Source organism: Protopterus annectens, chromosome 4.part0, assembly GCF_019279795.1.
Source record: "Protopterus annectens isolate FY-2018-M chromosome 4.part0, PAN1.0, whole genome shotgun sequence".
Taxonomy (NCBI): Eukaryota; Metazoa; Chordata; order Ceratodontiformes; family Protopteridae; genus Protopterus; species Protopterus annectens.
In genome coordinates this window covers 1,505,316,119-1,505,330,145 of record NC_056733.1, presented here as the reverse complement: position 1 = coordinate 1,505,330,145, position 14,027 = coordinate 1,505,316,119, and the positions used below count along the sequence as shown (strand labels likewise).

General features: G+C 39.8%; 1 protein-coding gene across 2 annotated transcripts in view; it reads left to right on the top strand.

Annotated features, from left to right (window-relative positions):
• Window positions 1-14,027, top strand: part of SGCD (sarcoglycan delta) — a 3,695,933-nt gene that overhangs the window by 1,913,627 nt on the left and 1,768,279 nt on the right. The window lies entirely within an intron of this gene.

Here is a 14,027-nt window from a genome sequence, read left to right as displayed (position 1 = left end):
CAATTGGCCTTGGATAAATCAACATAGGCAGTATGTCCTGTTACACCTCATCCAGGCCTTTGGATCATTATCAAAGAAGTTCACTAGATTTAATAAGCAAGATTTACCCTTGTCAAAACCAAAATGGGTTGAGACAATTGTGTTGAAGGTCACTTATGTCCCTGTGGATAAGGTCCATGATGATTCCTTCGATAGGTTTGCAGATAAGGCTGTTTAGGCTTATGGGTCAGTAGTTCTAGTTCTGCATGTTAACAGACTGATGTGAATTGCATATCATACAACATATTAATGTATGCAGTGTAGCTGATATATGTGTGAAAAAAGTACTGAGACACCAGGGCTGCAGTGCTTGGGGGGAGACTATACACGGCTGTATTGTAAATATGTGACATATTGTTAAATAGCACCTTCAGTTTATACTTCCACATGTAATTTCATGTCATAAACAGGAAATGGACAGTACCTAGCACTAATACATAATAATATTTAGTTTTCCACAGCACAGTGATGGTTGGCAAAGAGTTTGCACATGCAAGATACAGATTTCCATTACTTTCCCTGTTTGTGCATAGTTAAGCAGTGCACAAATGCAAGCCACATTGCCAAAGTCTAAGAGTTAGTACTACGTCTATGAAACACACTTGCTGTACAACTGACTCTGTGGCAGCAGGTGTAAATTCATTGACACATTTCTTTATGAGCCCAGATGATACTGGGTTTGAATCAAGGTGTATCTAATACTTTAAAATAAATAGTGATAATGCAGTGGCATTAATTTTTATAGTACATATGTTGCTGTGTGTTGGCATAGTGGAGCAGGGTTAAGAGGCATTGCGCAGAGGTAACTACAGCATTGTACTATTGCTAACCATTGCTTGGCATTTCTGTGAGATGCCAAACTCTACGCAAACAGAGAAGTCAAAAAGTGAAGGGATCCATTGTTTTTTCAGCTACTTATGCATGTTGTAAATGATTCTATGTTTTGTCCAGATTACAGGTGTTAAAATGAAATAGATGGGAAAGTAGTGAAATGGGGAGCAAGCAGAGGGAAGAACAAAGGGAAAGCAATATAGGAATGTGCAGGAGGAAGGTAGGAAAGAAATATAGCTATCCATTTCTTCAGCAGTAAAACAATTGATCATATGTGCAGAATATTAGCTGTATTTCTACTGTCACCTCCAAAGAGAGGGGACAGCGAAGTAATCATGTTGTATTGCCAATTGGACCGAATCAAGTGTGTCAAGAAGACACACGTGCAAAATAGAAAGCTATGTATGAAAGGATTTTTATTTATTTATTTATGTACTTATTTTGCTTATTTTTCGTGGGACAGGTGTCCATCTTTTTAACTCAGTAAGAGAGGACTGCTGAGTAGGAGAAGTAGGTATGTCTGGGTCAGGTAGATTGGGTAGGTCAGGAAGCAAATGGAAACAAGAAAAACAAGACAAGAAACATGGACAGTGAGGGACACAAAAGGCTGGTGCACACCATGATTAGGGTAAGGGAGGGAGCAACACAAGCTCATGCTCATAAAGCTTGAATACAATGACAATTGAGTCCTCACCCACTGGACTGTCATCACTGTCCCCTTACTCCACTGGCATCTGGAGTGCTTGACATCTTCTTCTCCTACAGACTATGAGGGAGAGCAGCCTCTCCATCCTGTGTAGGTATACTCCAATGGTACGGTACATAACCCTAGGCCACAACCCTGGCATCACTACATGGGTGATGAAATCACCAGCTCTGCCACTGCTCCCAGAGGCTACCACTGCACCAGCTGTCAGGGCAGTGCTACTTGAGGGCACAGGTAGTGCAGGGCCAGCAGTGCTGTCAGGTTGGCTGACAGATGTGTTCGGCATCATTGCTGGAGCTGATGGTGTGGGAGCAGGCTGATCCACTTGGGCTGGCCTACCTCACTATGCTGGGTTGCATTTAGTGATGTGTTACACATGGATGACATGCAGACATTTTGAGGACACGCAACAGAAAATAAAAAAGAGGGCTAAGGGTTGGGGTGAGAGAAAAAAGTGATAAAATTAGTACCATCATATTTGACATTCAATGCATTAACACAGTTATACAACTCTTTTATCTGAAGTATTGCATTTAAATATACATCCTAATGGATGCACACTATACTACAGATTGCTGAAAGTAATCCTTGAAATGTGCATATATTGCAAATATGCATGTTCCAATTATACAGCTTACTTTTTACAGCAGCGCATTTGTGCCACTGGTATAGAGTTTTTAATTTAATGTAAATATTATTAAAGAAATATTATTAAAGAAATAACAGTATTATATATCTGTGAGTCGTGGTATTTGAACCCATGACCTCTGACTACAGTCTAATAATTGAGTCCTACAATTGGTTTGTGCTCTATACTAATGCATGCATACTTGCTTTTACAGTTGGGATATGCATGGTCAATTTGATACAACTGTATACAAGACACAAAAAGCTATATTAACTTTAAAAGCTACGATAACAATTCTCTTCTACTGCATACATACCACTTGCTTCCCTCAGTCTCTCTATTCCAGCAACATAAGCTTGCCTATTAAACTCATGTTCGGTGACAGCTGGGGAAAGAGCTGAAAAGAACATGAGAGCATTATGCATACCAGTTTTGCCCATATTTAGCTTTCTAAGTCTTACAAGTACTTTCTTATTGTCATACTTACACAGCTGTGCGATATCCTCAGTCTCATACTGATTAAACCAACGGTTGAGGTTATCCCTTTTTTCACCTGTATCATCATTAAAATGATGCTACACTGCTCTCCAGTGCATGGGATGGCATTGGCACTGGATACAGCCTAGGACAAACTATTCCATACCACAGACTTTTACTGGAGCCAGAATAGTTCCCTTGCAGAAGCCTTTGGCTATGACACTTTACCAGGAGTATAATAAATATCCTTGACACCCCATCTTTGGGCCCTAAACTTGGCACCTTCTTATCTAGTGCCAGCCATGTGGACCATCCAAACTAAAGCAATGGAAACTGATGCTTTCCCGCCAATTCCAGTTATCATGTTTACTGGTACTGTGCAAACCTGACCAATGATGTCAACTACATTTGTGCGATGTTAAGCAGAGAGCAGCAGTGACAAGCAGGGAGGAATTAAAAAAAATAATAATTAAAGTTTAATCTGACACTTGCCCTTAGTTTGAGGGGTATCTACTGATGTAGCCTGGAATATATATATTGGAAATTGGAAGGTAACTGTTAGGTGAGTTAAGTTTGCAGACCTGCACTGGTAGCATAAATATAATGGACTGACACATTTGTTTTTGCCTTTATACACTGAGGAAAATTGATTTTACACTGTGGGATTCAAACCTATGCATAAGAGACAAAACATTTTCTTCCACAGCCATAGAAGAAGTGTTGCTCAGACATGATCAGGAATCATACATAAATACAGGTGACGGTTTGAGCTGTTATGTATGTATGTGTGTGACCTGACAAGGTTATTGGATATAGGTCCATTTGTGTATGATTCTTATGCAACTGTGAAGGCCGTGCAAGTCTAGATAGCAGAATTATACTTACAGAAATTTAGTACACAATATACCCTCAGTCATACATATGAAAACACAATGATGGTGTCTCATCCCTCATACTTATAATTCATATCAGCTCCACTATCTAAAGTGTTCTAAGACAGAGTAATATAATGGAAAGTAGAACAGCAGTAAGTGTGTATGGAATATCCTGTATTAGAAGCATGTGTGCGACAGTCCTACACTTGCACCAGTTTCCACAAGAATGTTGAAATGACACTGTCTATTTTTCAGTTCATTGTTATAAATTGCACTGCCACAACAGTAAAAATAAGTTGTACACCTTGTACTAGAACCCAGGAGCCTCTGTGCTCCAGCCCTGCACTTACACCTTCTGCCACAGGACTAGTTATATGACATTTCCTAATTTCCTAATCATTCTTAAGGTCTCTGTGTTAACTGTTGTGCAATACCATTTAGCATGATTGTACCGTGCCCAACAGACTGAATATATCTAGTTTCAATTATTGCCTATTTGAGTCCTGTCTGATGGTGTTTGATGGTTCAGTTAACTGCTCTGCAATGCTGCTTAACGCGATTGCGAGGTGCCCAACAGAATTAATTGAATGTATCTGTTTTCAGTTATTGCCTGTCTGAGTCCTGTCTGCACTGTGTTAACAATAATTGCAACAATGTGTTGTTTTTGACTTTTGCCCTTTTACAGACACCCTGTTTGCAAGTGTTCTGTCTGTTTCCTGGGTAGCCCAATTGTCCAGTTTGCACATGACCACACTTTGCATAAACAAGATAAGCACAGCCAGACCTGACATTCATTTTTCTCCATTTCCCATGTTTGCTTTTTCTCATTTGTGTGATGCATGATTTAGCACAATTGATGACATGCACACTACAAGGTACACATGAACTATTCATAGATAGGTCTGGATTTGAACTGTCACTGCAATGAACCTTCAGAATACAGTAAGAGTGCCTTATCCCTCTTTGCCACATAACACCTTTGCAGCAAGGAACTGAATTAATTCTGCATAAAACCAACTGCAACATCTTCTATAGTAATATGAACAGTTATTTGTACAGTTATTCATTTTGGATGTAGTGCACTAAGTAATCACACAACCAATTATGAGCATTGCTCACAGATGTGCAGCTCTGTCTTACTTCTCTGTATTTGTTTCTTATTCTTCTCCTATCTGACCAATAATCTGAGACACGCAGTCTGTAAGCCATTTTATATCACTTCCCTTAAAATTTGTGCAGATATTAAATGGCAATTATATAATATGCAGTTGCCAATAAATGAAAGGGGAGGTTGGATGTTAATGAACAGAACATGTGAATTGTATGCAGCTTAGTTACATGGCCAACCTTGACAAAAATTACATCGAACACTTTATAAGTCTAACCTGACACACCCACTGGATATAGGGCAGTCTAAAATGCTGTTGTGTTTTGCTTCTCCCTACCAGTAATTCACAGTTGCAATCCATTAAAAACAAACATTGAGGGAGTGCCTGCACTATGTTTACATCTTTACATGGAGCCAATTATTTGCAGTTCAGCAATTCTAATGAGTTCAAAACTTATTTTGTCTTCACCGTGCTGACAGCCCTGAATCTACACCATAAAAAGGAGACTTGTTTTGTGGAAAACACAGAATGGAGGCTATTACTTTGGAATATATATGCACAGAAGATTGATGAACTTGAGAAGATATGCTTGCATTTTGTCAGCTATATACTGCATATGTTAAAATATAATTAAGAAAAATCTGTTTAATAGTGTTTATATATATATATATATAAATATTTTTTTTTTGATTAGCAAAGGCTACACGTTTATTTGTATGCATTAATTAGTAATCTAATGATGGCATGGGCATGTTTGTCAGGTCATTTCACAGGCATGCATTATTGGCAATACCTTAAAATGGAATATGATATGTGTTAAACGTGTCTCAAGGAGCTTCCAGGTAGACTTTTGTATCTCAATTGTTAAATACTGTTGCATAGTAAAACAAGTTAAATAAATATCTTAGTTTTGTTTCACAATATTTATTTTTTTGTGGGGGGGGGGTGAAGATTGCTGCAATTAACAATACATTCTGACTGATTAGATATGGGCTTAGGTTGGACTTGTCATCCAAGTTCTTGTTGAAAGTATAGTTAATGGATGTATAAAGTGGAAAACATATTACCCTCTGTGTTACTGTTAATTGTGATAATATTGTCCTTACCTTTTGCTTAACTTCTTCCAGGACCATCTAGCATAAGGAGCATACCATCATCTGCACATGGTAAGCCAAACATTTTTTATGACAGCACTGAAGAGCAATACAAATAAATATTTTAGTGTGTGATGTTGATGTCAGGACTGTTGTGTGTATTGCTGTACTGTCTAATAGTGGCACCACTGTAATTTTGTTAGCATATATTGAACTGGAGTAATGTAGGTATTAATTATTCCTGTGTTTGTTGATTATCATCACAGTTGATCCTGACAGTCGAATCGTGGGACTTCTACCACCTGATGTTAGAGTATCAGCAGACTTTAATGATGATGGTGGCAAAATAGAGGCACAGTCAAGGGGTGCAGTGCTTGAATCTGACACTGGGGTTGACATACAGCCATCCCCTGAAATTCCATTGGACACAGCCAGTAGGCCTACGCCTTCCCATTCCAGTGTGCTGTGTGGAGGGAGAGATAATTGATCACAGGAGTGTGGTTACTGTGGCTTCAGTGCTTGTTGACTCTGGTTTTAGTCAAAGTGTGGACAAGGTGCCATGCAGGAGAGTACCTAAAGATCTGTGGAGGAAGCCTGCTCACCATTCTCCATCTGATCCAGGTCTCTCATCCCACGCCACTCAGTGTATGTTTAGGGCCATCATGGAGGACTAGGCAGGTTCCCATAGGTCCTGCAGAGAAATGCTTAGGGTTGTAGGTGTGGCATAGGGTGGCATGCATGACTGCCTCTACTGTGTTGCTTATTCAATAAATTGGATGAATGGCACATTGGAACGCGTGGTGTCTGTGATGGAACATCTGCTGGGACGGGGATAGCATCCCTTTAGGCATAGATCAGCCACATTACCTGCTATTAGCCAATGTGGCCATGCCTGATCATGCTCCCATAGTGGCAGTACTTACACTGCTCCATCAGTTGCCCACACTCAGATGTGGCAGGCAATGAGGTTGTGGTCCTGGAAGTCATTGTGCGGGGAGCTTATCCAGCAGACATCAGTCACATACAGGTAGCAGCAGTGCATCTGACTGTGGGTGTGGACATGCCAGTGCAACTCCTAACAAAGCCATTTTTCATGGTGAGGTACAACAATGATGAACTGCCACCTCTACCATGCATGGCTCACATCTGTCCAACATACCGAGATGTAGAGGTAGCGTAGAGCTTGGCTGTATTCATGCAAACACTCACACACCAATTTCACCTGGAGGGCCCATACATACACACACCCATTATGTGGTTCAGCCATGAAGCTTATAGGTTCATAGGTAAGTACTAGGCTATTGGCCCTAGGGCCTATATAACCCTAGCCAAATGGTACCCTGGCTTTTGCCACCCAAAACAATTATTTTCTTGTACCCCTGTCAAGCAGAGCCACAGAAGTGATCCCTGGGGTGAATTTCCTATCTCCCATCCAGTCATAAAAGATTTTTCTTGAAGAGTGCTAATGAGGAGCTTTGTTTGATATAGATAGGTAGGTAGTTTGTTCCAGAGTATGGGAAGTCTCTGGGACAGGAATCTATCCCTCCAGCATGTTCTGTTTATTATGGTGACAAGGTTTAAGTCCCTAGAGTGTGTAGCTTGGAGGGATTGGGATTTCTTTAAGTGGAGCATGTCCAAAAGCTCTGGGTTTAACATAGCTTTGTATGTTAGGCAGAGATCGCCTCTGAGTAGGCGATATGTGACAGAGTGAAGCTGGAGTTTTTGACACGGTCTGCGTAGGGCATCTGTTTGAGGCCTGTAATCCTCTTTGTGAGGTATTTCTGTGGCCTTTCCAGTTGTTGTAGATGTCTTATGAGGTACATACCAAAAGGGGTGCTGTACTCTATAATGGGTCTAATGAGTGATAAGTAGAGGGGAACAATGACCTCTTTTTTCCTGGATGAGAAACCTTTTGTAATTAGATGTGCCACATAGAAGGATTTCCTGACTACTGTGGTGATGTGATTATCAAAGGAGAGACTACTGTCCACCTGTGTCCCATGGTCTCTTATCACACTTTCAGTGTTAAGTAGACTACCGCCTATGTGGTAGTTCATGAGTACAGAGTTTTTACCAAAAGGGATGACAATGCACTTTTTGTCAATGAGCTTGAGGCCATGGCTCTGGCACCAGGCATCTGTCGCAGTGAGGCCCTTTTGTAGGATGTCTGCATAGTTAGGAGTTTTGATTAAAACTCATTTTGTCTTACTGGTCATTTGTTGCTTTATTCAAATGTCTGCCTGCTTCTCCTTCTTACTCATACCAACTCATCGACCTTTTGTGTCAGCCTAGACATCCTGCCCCCCCACACAAAAGCCTGTGCAAGTGATGATAACTGTGCCATATTTGTTTTGTATCTTTTGGATTTAGGGATGCATAAGCTTTGTGTATGATGCTCAGGGTACATAGCCGACTTAGTGCTTAGTATATCTTAATTTGTGATGTTGAACTGATAATTGTACTTTTGAGTTATATTTGTCTTAGAAAGTTAGACAGTTGAGAACATCAACATTTTTCCACCTTTATTTTTAAGGATCTTGTGATCAGTCTGAAACTGAAATGTGTGCATTCATTTCTAACTTCTCTTTTTAATGATTTTCCAGTACAAATGTATGGTGCTAAACTGAGGGCATGCAATGACCATCATTACTTTTGAGAGGTATGACTGTGTGAATCATTGATGATTTATGCCTACTATTTAATAATGGACACCTATAAGTCAAATAAGTCACTGGTGTTACATGTTATGGTCATTTCTGTAGAAATTTCCAACCTTTTGCTTGCTTACACTACCAAGTAACAACATGCAAAGATACAACATTCATTCATATTATTACACAGTACAGTACAGTTTCCACACTTACCTTATAGATCCAGCAGTCGTAACAGTTTTGGTTCAGGGCTGACTCTGTCTGATGCAGGCAGTGCACAGCCATTACATGGGTAGGTAAAGCTTGTGAGAGTTGTCTGGCATCAATGTTACTATATGTATATGTGCAGGAAGACGGTTTTAGCCCCTTACTTTTCCTTTTATCCTTGAGGGATTATGTTTTCTCAACTTTTTCAGGAAGTGGTGAGTTAGTGTGCTATATATTGTCTCTTAGCCAATGTGCAGGCATAATGAGCATACCTACATTTGCCTACACCCACAGCAGCTACTGCTTCCCCCTCTGGTCCTCACCTGTGTTTGTCTGTGGTGACCTCTGCTTGGTGTTTTCTCAGGATGATGTTTTGTAACATGGCACATACTGTAAATATGTCAGTACATGTCCATGGATTGTACAGCACAGCTCCCCCAGATGTATCTAGGCACCAGAACTGTGACTTTTGCACCCCAAACACATGCTTTGTGATATTTCTTGTATAAGCAAGTGCCTCATTATGGTATTCTTCAAGTATGTGTGCATTTCTGATGGATGTCATCAGCCACGGCTCCAGTACATAACCTGCATTCCCCAGTAAATGATCCTATGGGATAGCCCCTTAGTGAACATCTGATACAGCTGAGAGATGTGCCAGATATCTGAGTCATGGTAACTGCCTTCTTTGCCAGCACACACATTCAAAATGATTCCATTTTCATGACCCATTACTTGGCAGTTAATAGAATGGAAGCCCTTTCTATTAATGTAGAGCCTTCCCCACTCCTTGGGTGGTGCCTTAAATTCTACATGTGTGCAATCTATGTCACTCAGTATTTCAGTGTAGTGTGCTATAGGGTAGAACTCCTGTAGATTTCTGGCCCTGTTCTCAGGAGTACTGGGAAAATATATATGACCACTAGCATGTTGTAGCATAGTATTCAGGAAATTATGGAGAATCCTGGATGCTGATGTCTGTGACACCCCCAGCATGTTCCCTGTTGGTTTCTGAAAAATCCCTGTAGCTAAAATCATAAGTGCTGCACATACCTTTGTCTCTACTAGGATGGGTTCCCCTTGTTTTGCCTTGGCTCTGAGTTGAGGACGACAGAGGCTGCAGAGTTCCTGTAGTGTATCTCTATCCACCCTGTAGTGCTCTAAAATTTTCACATCATGTTGAGTGTGATAAGTTACCCGGGGTCTGAAAACTCTTCTCCTTCTTGGTCTTGGTCTATTAGCAGCAGCAGCATAGACTTCAGCCTGTTGCACATGCACATGAGTTATAGCAACAGCAGCAATCACTCATCCAAAAAAGTCACAAACCTCAACCACACCATCTCTAACTCAACCAGGTGGGGAGCTATGCCCTCCACAACCCTTCTAACTAAATATATCAATTCCAAGATTACACTATAGTTGGGTAAAGAGTAAAGTTCACCTTGTCAGCCAACAGGTTACTAACCCTGGGAAGATGTTCATTGCACCGGTCTTTTGCTGAAATTAATTTTCATTATTTTCATCTTGACAATGTGGTCTTCAATGATCCGGGGTTTTGACAATATGAAGAGGACCCAAAATAAAACATTTAATCCTCCATCGAACTTCTTAGTTGAAGTTGTTACTAAGATGTTAAGTGTTTTACAATTTGCTCATTTGTTTCACATACGGGGAGTTTTCCACATTCTGGAGATGGAAGATTGAAAGGTATGACAGACAGTGAACTTATCACTGTCTGTGAGAGATGCATGCACCTAGGGAAATCTGAGGCTACATTCTCTCAAAAACATCCTGTGAACTTCACTCAGTTATTCCACTTTTGTACATACATGTACTAAATTATTATACACTTAGGCAGTTAAAAAATTCTTGCCCAGATGTAATTGGTCTTGTAGGAGCAAGGCCCAATATAAGCCATGCACTACAGCATTGATTATTGATAAACAAGCTGGAAGTCACCAGGAAACAGTAAATTGCAAACCCATTACACCAAAGCAATCTACAACACAAACTGAAATTTATTAGTCAATGGTGACTCCATTGTTAGAGACACTGATTCCACACTCAAGACACAGGGTGACAGTGAGCTATCACGTATGCAACAAGGGCAATGAGGACTCTTAAACTAGACAAATATGATTGCGATGTGGGAGGTGTTCTGGGTTGGGGTAAATGACCTGGTGTGCAAAGCCCTGAGGGATATGTACAGAAAAATTACTGAAATCTGCATGCATGTTACACATGCAGAAAAGACCTTAGTATTGTGTAGAATCCTTCCATCACCAAAAATGGTGCTGAAGTATAAAAATAAAAGATGATTGGCTTTAATTTTTATTTATTTATTTTTACATTTGTTTACAGTTAAAGTCCGACTGGACACAGGTCCTTTTTCAGCAGAGGCCAGGGGAGAAAAGCTCCTTGAAATTGTACTTAAGTATAAAAAGTACAGTGATAGAAGAAGAAAAAGTACAATAGTTGACAAAAGTACAACATATCTTAAAACATAGTAATAGGTGCAAATCACAAACAGTATAATCGACGATAACATGGAAGGTTGACCTAGCTATGGAAGATTTTAACAAATATGATGCATCAACAAGGCTGAATAAAAATCTTAGGAAAAATACAATATACACATATTCTGGATGATAAAGTTGAAAGATTTTCTGTGGGGAAAACCCACTCTGAGGACAAAAACACATCTCTAATGTCAAATAGAGCATATATTTTATTTGCAGTTTAGAAGACAGCAGTAAGACATTTTTGGTTTAGCCTTCTAAAATTGTGTGTGCACAAGAAACTAGCCTGGACAGGAGCATGAGCAGAGTTAAGTTTCAGTTAAGTGTGATTTTAGTAGTTTTTTGAAATGAACAGTAGAGCAGTTGGAGCTTATTGGGGCTGGAAGTTTGTTCCATATTTTGGGAATATAGTTTGAGAAGAGTGAATCCCCTGCAGAGCTGTTTGCTTTTGAGATGTTAAGAAGTAGTTTTATGCTGGAGCAGAAAGAGCAATTGTTGGTATGTGGTCGTAAAAGATTTTGGAGGGCAGGGGGTTTAGCTGGTTGATACAGGATTTTATGGGCAATGATTAGCTGATTAAAGAGTAGTAGTTGAGGTAGTTCTAGCCAGTTTAGTTGTTTTAGGGATGTGCAGTGATGTGTCCTAGATGGGGAATCTGTGACAAACCAGGCAATTTTATTATAATAAGACTAATTTACCTAGATCAGTTTTTCTAAGGTTGGTTAGGATGGGAGAGGCATATAGGAGAGTGGCTAAGAAGTGTGTACGTGAAATGGTCAGGAATTAGTTGTTTCTGTAAAGGGCACCGAATTTCTTGTGTACTTTTTTGATGGCTGGAGAGATGTGAATGTCAAATTTTAAGTTGTCAGTTTCGACACCTAGAAGTTTGGTGTGGGATACAGGTGTGATAGTGACTTTGTTTTTGGATCTGGTTTGAAATGATAAGCTTGATGACAGAGTTCTTGTGGGGTAAAAGAGAAGCAGCTTGGTTCTGTTTGGGTTTAGAATAAGTTGAGTGTTAGTGAGCCAAAGTTCAACAGCTAGAAATGAGTCTTGGGTTATGGTCTGGAGGTCTTTAGGGAGGAGGCTGTGTATATTAGTGTGGAGTAGCTTGAGGGGTAGAGGTGTGGAGTCTGTTTGTGAAGAGTGAGAAAAGTAGAGGCCCAAGGATGGAGCTTTGGGGAACTCCTAATGTAACTGGAAGAGGGGGGGGTCATTTGGCCATTGAACAGCCAGTTGGCACCCTGAAAGGTAGTTTTTAAACCAGGTAATAGAGGGAATACTGAGGTTAAGGGTGGAGAATATGTTAATGTTTGTTGTGGTTTACCATACTTAATGCTTTGAAAAGGTCCAGAAAGTTAGCAATGACAAGATTTCCATTGTTTCTATAGTGGTTCACTGTGTTGGTGAAGACCTTAGGCCTGTGGTACTACTGTGATAGGGGCGGAAACCATGTTAGGTGATTGACAGTAGTTTGTGTGTGTGAAGGTAATGCATCAATTGTGTGTGAACTACTCTTTCAAGGATTTTTGATAGGGGAGACAGGATGGCAGTTGGTCAGTTCGGTGGAATTACCACCTTTGTGCAAAGGTAGAATATAAGATATTTTCCAAATGTTAGGCACAAGGTTTTCTGAGATTGATCCGTTAATTAGAATGGCTAATGCATAAGCTATAGCTTCTACTGCAATTTTCAGGAAGTCTGTTGGATGTTTATCAACTGCCATTCTGGTTGGCTTTAGTTTTTTTTTAAGTAGTTTTTTATGGTTTTAACAGAGACTGGTTGTTATGTAAAGGAGACAGGGCTATTTTAGGATATACATGGCTCAGAGGTGGAGGAGGTGAATTGTGACTTTGAAAGGGCAAGGATACTTTCTGTGAAGTACTTATTGAATTGAGTTGCTATGGCGTCTGAGTTGCTAGTTGTTGTTGGAGTGGGTGTGGTGAATTTACTTGGGTGTAGAATATTATTAATGGCAGCCCAGAACTTTTGAGGGTTATTTTGATGTTTTGTTTGAATATTATGGTAGTAGTTGATTTTTGTCAAGTTTAACTATTTTTTTTGTTTTGTTTCTTAGTTGTAGAAATTATAGTTTAGAGTACTGAAATTTGTTTTTCTGAAACTCCTCCCAAGCTTTATCTCTGGCTTTTAACAGTGATCTGCATTCCTTGCATAGCCACGGTGCGTACTTGGCTGTAACTCTAATGGTGCATGGTAGTTTAGTATCTAGATTCATGGTGTTGAAAGAATTAACAGTCTCTTCCAGGGAGGAGTAGCTTAAGAGCTTCCCAGTTGCAGCTTTTTAGTGATGAGATAAAGTTGTTAGGGAATAAGTCTTTTTTGTTTCTGTTTGTGCGATATGTGGTTGTCCTGTTTTGGTGGGTGCGGTTTCTTGAAAGATAGGTTGGTTGATAGTCATTAAGACCAATAGGCAGACAACCTGCTTGTGAGCATAGGGTAAGGGTGTTAGTTAGAATCCAATCAAGGATTGATTGCCATTTGGAAAATTTGTCTGTCTTTGTTGGGAAAGTGATAGTTTGAGTGAATCCACTGATCCATTGACATGAATTTCTAATTTTGTGAGCAGCAGGTGAGCCATTCAGTGTTAAAGCCCCCCAAGAGGATTGTTTCGTGGAGGAATGCAATGGACATTCAGGGAAGTAAGTTTCATAGAGTTAGAATGTTATTCCCAGGTAGGATGTAACCACTTATAATATTGATGTGTTTCTTGGGGTTAATTTGTAGTTTAGTAAAGAGTAGTTCTGCTTTATTAAAGTTAGAGATATTTAGTGTTAATGTTTGTACTGTTACGTGATTTTTGAACGATATTGCTACTCCACCATCCCTTTTGGTTGTTCTATCCTTAAGTATAATGTTTTATCCGGAAGCTA